Source organism: Notamacropus eugenii, chromosome 3, assembly GCF_028372415.1.
Source record: "Notamacropus eugenii isolate mMacEug1 chromosome 3, mMacEug1.pri_v2, whole genome shotgun sequence".
In the NCBI taxonomy this organism is placed as follows: Eukaryota; Metazoa; Chordata; class Mammalia; order Diprotodontia; family Macropodidae; genus Notamacropus; species Notamacropus eugenii.
The window spans coordinates 348,275,008-348,290,737 of NC_092874.1; the positions used below are offsets into that span (position 1 = coordinate 348,275,008).

The 15,730-nt window shown below is 40.7% G+C and overlaps 1 protein-coding gene and 1 pseudogene across 1 annotated transcript in view; both read right to left on the minus strand.

The window, feature by feature from the left end:
• MEGF10 (multiple EGF like domains 10) overlaps positions 1 to 9,795 on the minus strand; it is a 161,846-nt gene extending 152,051 nt beyond the window's left edge. The window contains exon 1 of the mRNA XM_072597212.1: positions 8,995 to 9,795. The gene's annotated coding sequence lies outside the window, so the exon portion shown is untranslated. The remainder of the gene's footprint in view (positions 1 to 8,994) is intronic.
• A 5,096-nt stretch (positions 9,796 to 14,891) lies between these two features.
• LOC140531632 (receptor expression-enhancing protein 6 pseudogene) lies at positions 14,892 to 15,510 on the minus strand (annotated as a pseudogene).
• Between the last annotated feature and the right edge of the window lie 220 nt (positions 15,511 to 15,730).

Sequence of the window (15,730 nt, forward strand, 5' to 3'; positions counted from 1 at the left end):
CCATACCAGGGCACCATGATGGGAATGGGTGTCATCTGACAGTTTCATTGCCCCCTAACTAGTTCCAGGTCACAGATTCAGGGCAAACTGAGAAAGAGACTTGTTCTCCCAAGGGTGTCATTCTAATTTAAGGTACAGTAAGGAGTGGTAGTAAGTCCTAGGTAGGAAAATTTCAGAAGCAAGTAGAAGTGGTGTGGCTCTGAGCCCAAAAGCAAAGAAGGAGCTCAGTTCCAGTTTCCAGCCCAGTCTGAAGTCTGCAGAGGAATAACCAGGATGGGAATCGCAGACTAAAGGGGAGCCTGCAGTTCTGTTACTCTGAATGAACATAGCTTACCAACTGGCTGATAAATACAGCAGTAGTTTACTATTGCTAAAACTCAAACCCAAAAAGGGGTTTGAGGGAAGGGAGAAATCAGACTTTGCCCTGGGATCACTGAAAGTTTTCAGGTTCCCTTCCTGAACTGACCTTGAGATTCTGGGATCAACACCCAAAGAAAGCAGCAAAGGACTCGCCCAGACTTCTCTAGAAGTGCACAGATGTCAGTCCTAACCTTAAGTCCAAAACCAGAAAGTAGGCTAGAAGAATGTGCAAACAAAGAAAAGAATCCCACAAAAAGAAAATAAGCTATTAAGGAGGAAGGGACACTAAAGACCTACACCCTGAAGAAGACTATGCCTACAAAATATTTGTAAACAAAGCCTCAAAGGAAAACATAGCTTGAGGACTCAAAACAAACTAGAATTCCTAAAGATGAACCAAGAATTAAAATGTTTTTATAGATACAATGAGAGTGAAAGAGGAAAAAATTGGAAAAGAAATAAGAACTATGGGAGAAAGAATGGGAAAGAGAATAGTTTAGCAAAATAGGTACAAAATCTTGCTTAGGCAACAAACCTTCTAAAAATTAGAATGTAACAACAGAATCCAGTGATTCCATGAGACAACAAAAAATATTGAAATAAAATCAAACGACTAAAAAAAACAGAAGAAAATATAAGGTATCTCATGGGGAAAACAACTGGTCTGGAAAAAAGGTTAAAGAGAAAAAAATTTAAGAATCATTGAATTACCTGAAACCTATGACTGATAGAGAGAGAGAGAAAAAGAGAGAGAGAGAGAACCTAGGCTAGACATTTTATTTCAAGAAGTCTTAAAAGAAAATTGCTTAGATCTCTAAGAACCAGAGGGCAAAGTGAAAATAAAAAGAATTCACCATCACTTTGTAAAAGAAGTCCCAAACTGAAAACTCCCAGGAAGTAATTTTTTTTGACTCCCAGGGACCCAAATCCAGAATTTCTAGGTCAAGAACAAATATTATAAATAGAGAAAGAATTCAAGGACCAAGGAGTCACAGTCAGGTTCACACATGATTTGGCAGGCACCACTATATTGGAACAGAGAGGTTGGAATACAATATTCCAGGAGGCAAAGATAGAGACAATAACAATAGCCAACAAGAACTTATCCAGCAAAACTAAGTATGATCTTACAGGGAAAAAATGGATTTTTAACGAAATAGAGTGCTTCTAAACATTCTGGATGAGAAGAACAAAACTGTGCAGAAATTTTGAAGTTCAAACACAGGAATTAAGAAAAATATATATTTTTTAAAAAAGGAAACATGATGGGGAGGAGCGAAGATGGTGGAGTAGAAAGATACACATATGCTAGCTCCGAACCCACAGCCCATAAAACACCTGTAAAGAAGAACTCCCAACAAATTCAGGACCAGCAGAAGCCACAGAACAACGCAGAGGAGACCTGAAAAACTGACACGGGGTCCCCCACGCACTGGACCTGGAGCGGAACCCAGCCCTGGCTTGGCCACGCGGCCCTGAGGGGAGCAGATCGGAGCAGGCTTCAGGAATGGCATCTCCAGCGGCCAAGCAGGTCCCTCCACCCACAGGCACCAAAGGTCAGTGAGACAGTCTTTTTAGCTGGCGAGAGGGGAGTGGGGTGTCTCCATAACTCAGGCCCCATCAGGAGGCAGCACCAGAGGCAGCAGCAGACAGGGACTCCCAAAGCAGGCAGGAGCCTGGATCCATTGTTGAAGGTCTCTGCATAAACCCCCTGAGGGAACCAAGCCCTGTGTGGCAACCCTGCTCCCACCTGAGCACCTGAACTTAATCTCACACTGAATAGCAGCCCCACCCCCACCCCCCACCTAAAGCCTTAAGGCTGGGAAACAGCATTTGAATCTCAGACCCCAAGTGCTAGCTGGGTGGAGGCTGAGTGGATCTGGAGGCGAGGTAGGTGTGGAGAGGACACTCAGAAGTCAAGTAACCTACTGGGAAAATGCCCAGAAAAGGGAAAAAAAATAAGACCATAGAAGGCTACTTTCTTGTGAACAGATACCTCCTCCCTTCCTTTCTGATGAGGGAGAACAATGCTTACCATCAGGGAAAGACACAGAAGTCAAGGCTTCTGTCTCCCAAACAGGCAAAATAAATATTCAATGGGCTCAGGCCATGGAAGAGCTCAAAAAGGATTTTGAAAATCAAGTTAGAGAGGTGGAGGAAAAACTGGAAAGAGAAATGAGAGAGATGCAAGAAAAGCATGAAAAGCAGGTCAACACCTTGCTAAAAGAGACCCAAAAACATGCTGAAGAAAATAACATCTTGAAAAATAGCCTAACTCAAATGGCAAAAGAGGTCCAAAAAGCCAATGAGGAGAAGAATGATTTCAAAAGCAGAATTAGCCAAATGGAAAAGGAGGTTCAAAAGCTCACTGAAGAAAATAGTTCTTTCAAAATTAGAATGGAACAGATGGAGGCTAATGACTTTATGAGAAACCAAGAAATCACAAAGCAAAACCAAAAGAATGAAAAAATGGAAGATCATGTGAAATAATCTCATTGGAAAAATAACTGACCTGGAAAATAGATCCAGGAGAGACAATTTAAAAATTATGGGACTACCTGAAAGCCATGATCAAAAAAAGAGCCTAGACATCATCTTTCATGAAATTATCAAGGAAAACTGCCCTGAGATTCTAGAACCAGAGGGCAAAATAAGTATTCAGGGAATCCACCAATCACCGCCTGAAAGAGATCCAAAAAGAGAAACTCCTAGGAACATTGTGGCCAAATTCCAGAGTTCCCTGGTCAAGGAGAAAATGTTGCAAGCAGCTAGAAAGAAACAATTCAAGTGTTGTGGAAATACAATCAGGATAACACAAGAACTTGCAGCTTCTACATTAAGGGATCAAAGGGCGTGGAATATGATATTCCAGAAGTCAAAGGAAAGAGGACTAAAACCAAGAACCACCTACCCAGCAAAACTGAGTATAATACTTCAGGGGAAAAAATGGTCTTTCAACGAAATCAAGGACTTTCAAGCATTCTTGATGAAAAGACCAGAGCTGAAAGGAAAATTTGACCTTCAAACACAAGAATGAAGAGAAGCATGAAAAGGTAAACAGCAAAGAGAAGTCATAAGGGACTTACTAAAGTTGAACTGTTTACATTCCTATATGGAAAGACAATATTTGAAACTTTTCAGTATCTGGATAGTGGGTGGGACACACACACACACACACACACACACACACACACATATGCACACACAGAGACAGAGAGCACAGAGTGAATTGAATAGGATGGGATCATATCTTAAAAAAATGAAATTAAGCAGTGAGAGAGAAATATATTGGGAGGAGAAAGGGAGAAATGGAATGGAGCAAATTATCTCTCATAAAAGAGGCAAGCAAAAGACTTTTTAGTGAAGGAAAAAGAGAGGAGGTAAGAGAAAAACATGAAGTTTACTCTCATCACATTCCACTAAAGGAAGGAATAAAATGCACACTCATTTTGCTATGAAAACCTACCTTACAATACAGGAAAGTGGGGGAGAAGGGGATAAGCAGGGTGGGGGGGATGATGGAAGGGAGGGCAATGGGAGGAGGGAGCAATTTGAAGTCAACACTCTTGGGGAGGGACAGGATTAAAAGAGAGAAGAGAAGCAATGGGGGGCAGGATAAGATGGAGGGAAATATAGTTAGTCTTACAGAACACGACTATTATGGAAGTCATTTGCAAAACTACACAGATATGGCCTATATTGAATTGCTTGCCTTCCAAAGGGAATGGGTGGGGAGGGAGGGATGAAGAGAAGTTGGAACTCAAAGTTTTAGGAACAGCTGCCGAGTTCTGTTCTTGCTACTAGGAAATAAGAAATACAGGTAAAAGGGTATAGAAAGTAATCTGGCCCTACAGGACAAAGGAGAAGATGGGGACAAGGGAAGGGAGGGATGATAAAAGAGAGGGCAGATTGGTGAAAGGGGCAATTAGAATGCTTGGTGTTTTGGGGTGGGGGGAGGGGACAAATGGGGAGAAAATTTGGAACCCAAAATTTTGTGAAAATGAATGTTAAAAGTTAAATAAATAAATTTGAAAGCAAAAAAAAGAATATTCAACTACTCTCACACAAAAAAAAGGAAACATGAGCAAACAAAGATAAACTGTTGACATTCTGACATAGGGAGATATAGTACATTTGTCTCTTCTGAACCCTGTCATCATAAATGATCCCAGAAGGAATCTAATTAGACAAGGTCTGGGAGTGGTTCCGTTAAGTCTTGATGATCATAAGAGAAGAATGAAAAAAGAAGGAAAGATGAATATATTGGGAAGGGGAAGAAAGAAAAAGAAGTTTAGGTAAAATTACCTCACATAATCAGGGTCCACAATCTATACAAACAAGGAGGAAGGGATGGGAGGTGGGAGCAGGTGACACTTGAACCTTACTCTCCTCTGAAGTAATCAAAGGAAGGAAGAAAACACACACCAGTGAGTACAGAAATACATTTTTCACTCAATAGGAAAACAGAAGGGAAAGAAGAGAAGGGAGAAGGGGGAATAAGGGGAAGAGTAAATTATAGGAGGGATTAATCCTAACTCTAAGTATGAATATATTATATTCCTATATAATGACTATAACTCTAAGTATGTATAAAAATAGTTAAAACTCTTTTTGAGGTGGCAAAAAATGAGAATCTGATGAGATGCCCATGAATTGGGAAGTAGATAAACAAGTTATATCATTGTGTTATTCACTCTTCATTTTCAAAGATGAACAATGCCATCATGATATTGGGGTAAAATAGTGGATGATGGGTGATGGGTGACTTGTACATGAATTGGATTTAAGTGAGGCAGAGTGGCACAAAGTGGTCAGCCTCATTCTCTTTTCCAGAGTCCAGTGGCAGAACAAAATTCAAGACAACTGGTGATACAATGAATGACTTTGTGTCTTTGACGTCTGACCAAGCTCCAAGCCTCCAAATTGTTCTCATCCCAGTCTGAAGGAGGAAGTCATCACAGGCTGGGATAGGCATCTCCCTAAGTTACCGACAGGTTTGAGTTCTGTCAGTTACCCTCAACCTAGTTTAGTATTCCAGCCAAAATAATTTTACTCGGGTGTGGTCGAGGCGTATGTTACCACATCTTGGAGCACAGGTGAGAGTCGGGTGATAGGGGGGCACCAAATGTGGATGAACAGCCCTGAAAAGTACTTGGCAAGCTCTCACACCAGAGGTGCTAGTCTTCCCTGAACACCTCATAAAAACTACATACACATGTGATAGAATACTATTTTGCTGTAAGTAATGAGGAAGGGGATAGTTTCACAGAAACCTTAGAAGATTTATATGAACTGATGCAGAGTGAAGTGAACTGGTAAAATGATTTATATAATGATATAATGAACAACTTGAAACAATTAGAGACTCTGATGAGTATAATGACCAACCCACCTCCTTATAGAAAGGTGAAGGATTCAGAATGGAGAAAGAGACATTCTTTTTAACATGGACAATGAGGAAATTTGTTTTGCTTAACTATACACATTTGTATAATTGTTATCAATCAGGGGATTAGGGTGGGAGGGAGAGAAGGCACATTTTTACTGATTAAAAAATAGATCACAATTTTTAAAAGAGTTTTTGATAGACATGCAATAAATAGAGAAAATACTTTTGACTTTTCAAATTAAGAAAGGAAGCTATTGAGGCATTCTAGTGAACAATTCTTCCACTGATGAAGATAAATTAGTTGACCTAATATTAATCTACCTTTAATGAAGTTGACCACATAGTAATAGTGGTGAATGATAATTCCATAGAATTACTTTTTTCCCAAATGAATTTATTCCAGGTTAAATTTATGATACACTGATAATATAAGCAGCTTTCATAGAAAAGACATTGATCTCCTTTTCCCCCATTTCCTCTTCTTTTTTGACATGTATCTAATACCAATGCTTCTATTTCCTTAGAACTTCCAAGCTCAGATAGACTTCTGGCTAAAGCTGAATGGAATGTCAGCCAACCCCACACAATGGGCCCTTTTGTCCAGCTATCACATGAGCAGTGTTGTGTTTCAACTATTGTCACTTCAAACCAAGACAGAGAAGCATATATTCACACAAACCAGCTATTTTAAATGATTTCCTCTAGGTCATTTAAAATAATTTTCAAAACTTTCCTCTCCCTTTTAAGTCAGTCCATGTAAGCAGAGTACTTGAACCCAAACATTAGCTTCCACTTGTTCCAAAGGATGAAAAAGGAAAAAGAAAGAAGGACAGAAGGATAGACAAAAGTAAATGTTCTATATTTTAAATCTCACTGACCCACTTCAAAGAAGTCTTAAGAGCTAATTCTTGTGTTAAAGGCAATTGCCATCAAGAGGTAACAGATAATGAAAAACACAACAAAATTCACAGATAACCTCTGTAACTAACTCTCACAAGCTTTCTCCACTCAAATCTCATACATAAGCTACTACATCAAAATGAAGTGCAGGCTGGACTAGGAATGAATATACCTAAGACCTAGTTGTGGCTTTGGACAAACCAACTCTCAGGTCCCCAATGTCCTCATCTGTAAAATAAAAGGGGTAAGCCAGATGATCTCTAACGTCTTATCCATAATTTAGGCATTTAACCCAAGCTACTATCAAGCTGTATAATAGAATTTAACTTTTCTTTCTGCTCCAATTGTCATCCTTTTAGTGTATAGTCAAATCATCAAAATGTTAGCAACAGAAAAGATAAAAAAGGAAGCGATGCTGTATAATCGATTGTTGTTTGAATACCTGACATTGGCATCAGGAACCTAATAGCCAAATAAAAAATAAATTTAAATTTAAAATCAATTCATCAGATAATGTTCAACATATTGCTATGATTGCAAATCACCAAAACCCACAACCTGACATTCCTAAAAAGGCTCTGGAAAAAAATGTCTTGGTAGAATGTGCAGAATTAAAAGCCATTCAGCAACGTGTTATTTTGTTAAAAGAAAAAAATGGAAATCAGGGTTGGGAGAGGAGTTGACTTTTAGACTCAAGAAAGTCCTTGCAACTGAGAATGAAACTGTGGAGAGGACTGGGCACAGGGCACCCAGTTGAGTAACCCACGCAATGGATACATTGTGCCCAGGGAAACAAAGTGAAGAGGAGAACTGATTAAACTACAAAAGGAAAAGATATCAAAGCCCTAGAATATTGGAGACATGAGCTAACTTGGCCTCATGTGTTGAAAAAATGTGTGCCTTACTACCACTGTGTTCTAAATTTGTGCTTACTCTTTGCAAAGATGCTGTGCCTACCTATGGGATGGTACAACACAGATTTATGGAGGGAAACTTTTTTTAGTTATTGTACTATGCTACCTTACTAATCGACTTTCCTTTGAGCAAATTGTGTCTACCATGAAAGAAAAACTCTATTGAGTCTGGGCTCATGGGCTATAGTTTTGGAGGGCAGACTTGCAGGGTACCGCAGAAGCTGGGAGTAAATCACAGGGTGTGCAACATATGAATTTAATGTAATATTACAACCCCATAAAAATATTCAAATATAAAGAATTCAGAAAATGCAAGAGACCTGTATGAATAGATACAAAATATAGAGGGCAAAACCAAAAAATACAGCACTAAAGAGTGACAAAACCCAGATTAAATACAAAGGACACTAAGGGTGTTATTATCCTTTCTGTCATACAGAGTCTAAACTCCTCATTTTACATATGAAGGTAAATGACTTGCTTAAAGTCATATTACATAGTTTATATGCATTTTACAAGTTAAAAAGTACACTTTCCCCCTAGAAAATGAGACAAATATAACACATATGGCCACAGGATGGTTTATTTGGTTACAATGCTTTGTTCAAAGGAATTCTTATTGCTGAGATTTAGAAGAGTTGTGCTCCACATCAGTGTGGGCCACAGAGGAAATTATGGATTTATAAAGTGTTGCTATGAGTATTTAATTTGTTGATTTGGAAGCGCAACTTGAAGCTCCAAAATGTTGAGAAAGAGACAGACAGACATGAGCAGAGACAGATAGCTAGTGCCAGCAAGTGGACACAGGGTTTTTTATTCAAAAGAGTTATCAATAAGAAATTATCCAAAATATTAGACCAATTTAGGACACATTTTTTTTAAAAAACAACTATGGAAACATTCACAAAGAATGAAGTAAATTTCAAGGAGAAGGAACGGAGATCTACAGGAACAAGAATCCTAGGACAGCCGTATTTACATTTTAAAGCTATGCCTGAAAATCTTTCTACCTACTGCTAAAAATGTGTTATTGCAGCTTACTACAAGCACATCCTTAACATATTGAGCTAACAAGGGAAGAAAAGGTTAGAGAATAATGCTAAATTTTCAAGAAGAAAAGGAAACTGATCTAAAAAGATGTTAAGTAAAGAAAACACATTCTAGTAGAGTCAGCCAGCATTTCTTTTCTCTTACCCCTTTCCAAGTATTGATATATTATCCAAGATAAACATAACCGCACCATTAAGGGAGTGGAATATGGTTCTGCATTGCCGAAAGAAACACTTTCGAACATTTTTGCTAAGTCCCGAATAATAACAAAAACTTTCCATGAAACAATCCTCAGCCCCACCATCCCTTCCCCCATCCTTGTTTCCCACACAACATGGGGGCAGTTTACTAATGATACTATGTTTTTCTTTCCGGACATACCTCCAACTGCATCCACTTTGGCAAAGATCCAGGGGCAAAAAGAATGCTAGATCAAAACAGGATGAGTTTTCCCAACTCCATAAACTTCACGCCACTAATTCTTTCTTGGGTGTCTTCAACTCCTGGCCTCCAAGGCAAATTCTGATGGGAAAAGTAGACTTATTCTACAACCGGCATCTTTGTTGACCAAAAAACATTTGGGGAATGCTCCATTTAAGTAAAAAGAAGAGAAGAAGGGAGGCGCCTGCGGTTCGGGAGAGGAGAAAGGGAGAAGGAGATAAAGTTCAAGTGGTTTCTTTCTTCCCCTTCTCTTGCCTCGGACAATTTCACATCTTCCTTTGTACAGTCAGAGATGCTAAGATGAGGAAGAAGCAGGATACTTTACTTGGGATGGAGCAGTTTTGTCTGCAGCTGCTGCTGCCGTTGGGACAGTCTCTTAGATTGTTGCTAAACAACCACAGCTCCTCCAATTCGCTCGCCCCCCTCCCCGGGATTCCTCCAAACAACAGTCGTGAATCCCCCTTCTCTCCCGGACCCGGGCCACAAACTATGAGCCACTGGCCCCCCGAACTCCTGCTTAGTACTCCAGTTGGGAACAGTGAACAGACAAATGTAGCAGTCAAGCGTGGTGGGGCAGCCAATTTGCGAACGAGGAGATTGGCAGTGGGAAAGGGGAGGGTACAGTGTGTTTGTCTGGTAACAGTAGCAGGGACAAGCACCCTAGCTCTGACTGGTCCGCACAGGTGCTAGACAGGACGACGGGAGGGTGAGGGAGTTTAAGACTCGGACTTCACGCTACATCAGCAGGCTCAGGCTTGGGACACTGGACCCCGACCAACTCTGGATGTATCCAATGCAACAGCCGCACAGCCATGCCAGCTGCCAGCTGCTTGGGCTCTAGCAAAGGCAGAGGCACAGCTGAGGGGAAAGGAAGGAAGGGGGCATTTAACCCCTGAACAAGTACTTGAGTTTAAAAGGCAGAGTGGAAGTGAGGAAAGAAGGAAGGCGAGGAAACCTTGTAATAAAGAAGCTCCAGAAAGGGAAAGGAAAAATGCTTTTGAGCTGAGCTGATGGGAAAGGAGGGGTAAGTAGGTGGCGCAAGTGGGTAGAATGCGCTAGGTGAGTTCAAATCAGCCTAGTTGTGTGACCTTGGGCAAGTCATTTAACCCTGTTTGCTTCAGTTTCCCGATTTGTAAAATGAGCTGGAGAAGGAAATGGCAAACCACTCCAGTAATTTTCCCAAGAAAACCTCAAATGGGGTCGCGAAGACTCAGCCACGACTGAAATGATTCAACAACAAAGAGGGGAAAAGATTTCCAGGTTAATGGCGTCCTCTGCTGGCCCCGATGTTTGCCTAGAGCTGATACACAGTTCATGCAGGAGAGAGCATGGGGTAGGATAGGATAAGTAAGACAAGATAGCCAAGTCTGGGAGTGAAGACTAGTTTTCCTTTCAGCCACTGCAGAACTTCAGTTTACAGTACTGGAAAAGAGGTGTCCCACACCCCTAAACTGCAATTAATGTTAATTACAAGATGCCCTTTATCAAGTGAAGATGATTCTTTAAGTTACTGAATCGACAGTTGTAAACTAGGTTGGAACATGTCTTTAGTGAATACGGAAAGAGTGAAGTGCTGTTTCATATCATGGCTGAATCGATCAGACGACACAGAAGAAATTTTTTCAAATTGGCTGAAAGAATTAGACACACCTCTGAGGTTCTGAGTCAAACTGCCAAGCACTTTGTGGATCCAGACTCTCTGGCCTGTAAAGGAGGGACAAGTAGGATAAGGAAGAAGAGGACTGAGTTTGGATCCTGTCCTCTTTACCAGTATCCCTACTTTTGAGTTTCCTAGATCATATTTGGAAAGACTGTCTACCTGCTCCCAAAGACCAAAGTGTAGAGAGGCTTATGGTGACATTTTTAGAAGGCTGTAGCTGCAGCAATTCTTATTTATCTACTAGGTGATGAGGAAATCATGACCTTCATTCATCACACATCCTTGAAGTATTGTATAAACTTTATTATTCATCTTAAAATGTTTATATTTTAACTGAGTGGGAGAGAAGTGATATTATCACTAAGAACCTTGCCAGAATGAATAATTTAATTCCTCTTTATATCAATATCCACAACAAAAATAGGAAAAGCAAGACCTTGCTAGAATTATTTTTTTAAAATACAGATTAGAGTGGATAAACAAGAAAATATGAAACAAAATGTATATCTGAAAATGTAAAAAACAAAACAGGAAAAAAGTCACTTAAATACAGCAAAGCTAGATTAATTTGCTCAAAGTAGAGAATGCACAAGAAAAAAGTAAGTTTTTGAGTGGTAATTGTGGGGTATCCCTATTAAACAATAATTTCTAGTCATTCCAGTAGCTAATATGATAGGCACACTATCTACTAAAGTCTCAGCTAAGTGGCTGAGCTGATCTCTCCCTCAGTCAGAGAAGCTGTCCTGGAATTTGACTGTTCTAGAGGACAAGGGTTTAAGCTGTTGATACAATTTCCTGATCACCTAAAATATAAAATGCCATTTTAGGAGGAGTTGGTGCCCATCGGACCTAAGGGATATCCCAATGCCATGTGAATCAATATAGTCTTATGTGAAACATAAGGATCAGAAGCATTTCTGTGTAGAGAATTTTTCCAGCTATTATTAAATAAATATTTTATTAAGAAGTAGGTGGTCTATTAATGTTTTTGTTGTTGTTGAGTTGTTTTGGTCATTGTCTGACTCTCTGTGACCCCATTTGGAGTTTTCTTGGCAAAGATACTGATGTGGTTTGCCATATCCTTCTCCAGCTCATTTTACGGATAAAGAACTGAGGCAAACTTGCCCAGGGTCACACAGCTAGTAAATGTGTGAGGCTGGATTTAAACCCAGGTCTTCCTGACTCCAGGGCCAGTGCTCTATCCATTGTAACATCTACCTGCCCTATCAAAATGATAACTAAACAGAAATCAGTGTGTGTGTGTGTGTGTGTGTGTGTGTGTGAGAGAGAGAGAGAGAGAGAGAGAGAGAGAGAGAGAGAGAGAGAGAGAGAGAGAAAGAGAGAGAGAGAGAGAGAGAGAGAGAGAGAATATATACCAGACAATGCAGAGAGAAAGCGCTCTCTCAATGGTAGTGAGGTAACTCAGTTCAACTAAGAGAGTCCTATATCTCACCTAAGGAGTTCAATGAAGTTTCTAATGTAGTAAGCTGGGGATGAAGACATGATGGAAAATACTAGTTCCTCTCATGTCTTCCCAGAGCCTTTTCCTTCAGCAACCTTAAGTGGAGTTAAAGAGAAGCCTAAAGCCAGAAGCACCTGAAGATACTTGAAGAGACCTGAAGAAACTCAAGCTTGAAGAGAACTGAAGAGCTGCCCTCTTTCAGGCTCTCATCAACTTCACCCGGGCAGCTAGGTGGTACAGTGGATAGAACACCAGTGCAGGAGTCAGAAGGACCTGAGTTCAAATCTCACTTGAGACACTTGACATTCACTAGTTGTGTGACCTTGGGCAAGTCACTTAACCCCAATTGTCTCATCCTCGGTCATCTCTAGTCATCCTGGTGAATATTTGGTCACTGGATTCAGATGACTCTGCAGGAGAAGTGAGGCTGGTACCTCACTCAAAACAAAGTCAAGTGCAAGTCATGTCATTATTTCTCTGATGGCATGGTCTTCTTCAGCAATGAAGGACAAACACACACAACTTCACCCCACCACCCCAGCCCTCACACAAGCATAGGGCATCGAGCTCCACAAATAAGGAGAGATTCCCATACCAATGGGCTTTGGGAGTGGGATTACATTTCTCCCCTGGACCAAAACACCTTTAGATCCCTTGCAAGATCAACCAGGGCAAGTCCAAGACCTGCAAGTAAACAGTATAAACATAAGCATTAGCACATTAAAATGACAAAAATGGTTTTCCTGGCTTCCTAGGTAACCGCACTGTTGAAACTGAAATGAACAAATGCCCATTAAATGTATATGCAGTAGACATGACACTATACAGAGCATTACCTGGGAAGATATTAAGTGACAACATGCCTTACTACATACAGGACATAACACATGCACATTTTGAAAGTCTATAAATATTCATAGTACACAGCAATCAGTTAAAAACATTGAGCATGTTTAACTAACAAAGCAAGATTGCTAGGTATAACATCAATTGACCTATATAAAAAATTCAGTTTCACCATAAGCAGTAGAAAACAAAAAATGAACAGATCTTGCCTTAGTGTGAACCTAACACTAAATAAGCCTAATAGCAAAATAGAAAACACACTTAAACATGTAGTAATTCACATTACAGCAGTAAACATATGCAATTACATGCAAGGCACTTTTCACATGGGCAATCTCTAGTATGTTGCCTAGAGATATGTGTAACTGTATCTCCTGGTTTACCTGTAATATCATAATTTAGTCTAGTTACTGGTCTAATAGACCTAGTTCTCTTCTCACTGACTGATCTCTCTGCTCTTATACAAGAGTTAAAAGTTGGTATGGGTTGACTTTCAGGATCATTATAGACTTGTTTTCCTACCCAGGGTGACAACCTTTCCAATTAGCTATCAGTATTTTCAAGCTCTGTGAGTTGAATCTTTATCCCATGAGTGAGCACTGGAGTGTCTGGAATGTCTCCTGGAAAGCCAGTGTCCACTTTTCTGTTGTCAACAACTTCCTTGGGCAATTTCAAGCTCATCTCAACATATCTCAGGTAGAGATGTTCTTTATCACTCAAATTACCAAGTCCAAGCCCTGTCATTGGCTTTAAAGGTATTTTACACAAATACTTGTATTTGGAAAATGATGGTAACTTGAGATTCACTATCTAGAGCAGCACCACATCTTCAATCTTTACCATCACCTCTACATGAGGTCCTACATGCGTTCAGGTGGAATAGGCCCATAAGGAATTCATGATAAAGTCAATGTTATTGTCCTTGGGGTCTTGGATAGCCTTTTTCTCTGGCCCTGTTCCAGTTTCCCAAAGCTGAGTCAGAAGATTTTAACATCCTCATGACAAAGGAGGATTTGCCACTACATCCAACGTAAGTGTGACCATCTAATCCACAATTATAACAAAAGATGAATCCATTACTCTGATGATTACCTGATAGAGGTGTTCTATGTTAGGCTTTTGTGCCTCCCATTCCCTTAGTTTACTTCTATCTCCCCAAGGAGAATAAATCGTGCAGTACTTGACCTCTCACCTGCTTGTCTCAGACTCTATGACTGAAGCTCAGCTAGAGTAGGACTATTGACCTGCTTGCTCCTGAGGCCACACTCTAGAAGTTTTGGAGTCTGCTGATGCTGAGTGCTTATAGAAACTGAATTATAGAAATAGAATATCAAATAGAAACTAGAGAAATAGAATTATATTGACCCTTGAAGCTCAGGAGTACCAGTCTCATCACAGCCATTGTTGACAAAGGTTTCTGTGTCTTCATAGATTTTTTAAAAATATAAAATGTTTTTATTTTTTTTTGACAACATTAAAAAAAATAATTTGTGAGCACTTTCTGTGTAAGACTTTTTTTAATACATGGGCAGCTGGAATAGCTAGGACACATCAAGAGGACAGTGGGAAGACCAGTGGTGGGTGAAGAGGGCCAGAGGTAGATGGTTAATGATGTACTTAGAACAGTCTAAGCCAGCAGGGCCATTAGCAAGTGCTGGTGGAACCTAAATGGGCAGATTCCCCCCATGCCCATCCCAGCTCCCCACCTACGGAAACTTTTCTAATGCCCTAAAACCCAAGTTGATGTACAGCTGGGAGGAGTCAGCTGCTTAGACACGGGCCAGGACTGGGGACGATGGTCTCAGATACTGAGGGGGCTAGAAGAGGGGTGTCCAGTCACTTGAAGCCTCCAGCTCAGGGATGATCTCTTCACTCATTCTTCTGTAGGTGAGTCATGCCTGCTTTTGTTGGTTCCTGGGTCAAACTGGCTGCTGTGTTCAGGGCCCATCCACTCAGGTCAGTCACCAGGTTGTCCATGGAAGTTTGGTGCCTCAGGAAGATGGGGCAGATTAGGCGACATTATAGAATCTGGGAGCCATTGCAGGCCATTGGAAGCATGAACCATAGCAAGAAGGCAAACTTCTCTGCATAGCAGAAGAAGAACCAGAAAAGGAAGATGTCAAAAAAGACTCAACCAGGCCAAATATGCTGTATACCAGCCAGTAGGTTAGCCAGATGGCATTGTCATCTTTGCTGGGGCTTTCAGTGGCCTTGATGGAGGCATATGCTGAGCAGATGAATCCGATGAGATGGCAGAGCAGGGAGGCCCCATAACCAGGAAGGCAATGGAACATGTAGACAAGAAGTATTTTTGATTCCGCAGATCTTCTCTAGCTTCCTCAGGACATCGGAGACAATGTTGTGTTTTTTTTCCTCCAGGAATCTCTGGAAGCACTATCTTAAGCTACCCATGGCTCCTGGGACACAGGGGATAGGAGAGGGAAGGGAGGATGACTGGATCAGGGTTTGAGAGGTGACCTCCAGGACTCCCAAGTTGCAGCAATGCTGGTAGTATCTCTCTCTCTCCAGGCTCCCAGGACCTTCACTCCTCAGGTCCCTTGGTCCCTCCCCTTCTCTCCCTTCTACCTCATGGTCCTGTAACTGCTGTCTTGAGCATTTTCAATTTAAAAAAAAAAAAAGAGCACTGAAATGCTACTGCAATAGTCAACTACTGTGGTTTCAACAGGTGTTGTTTGTCCTGTTTTCCT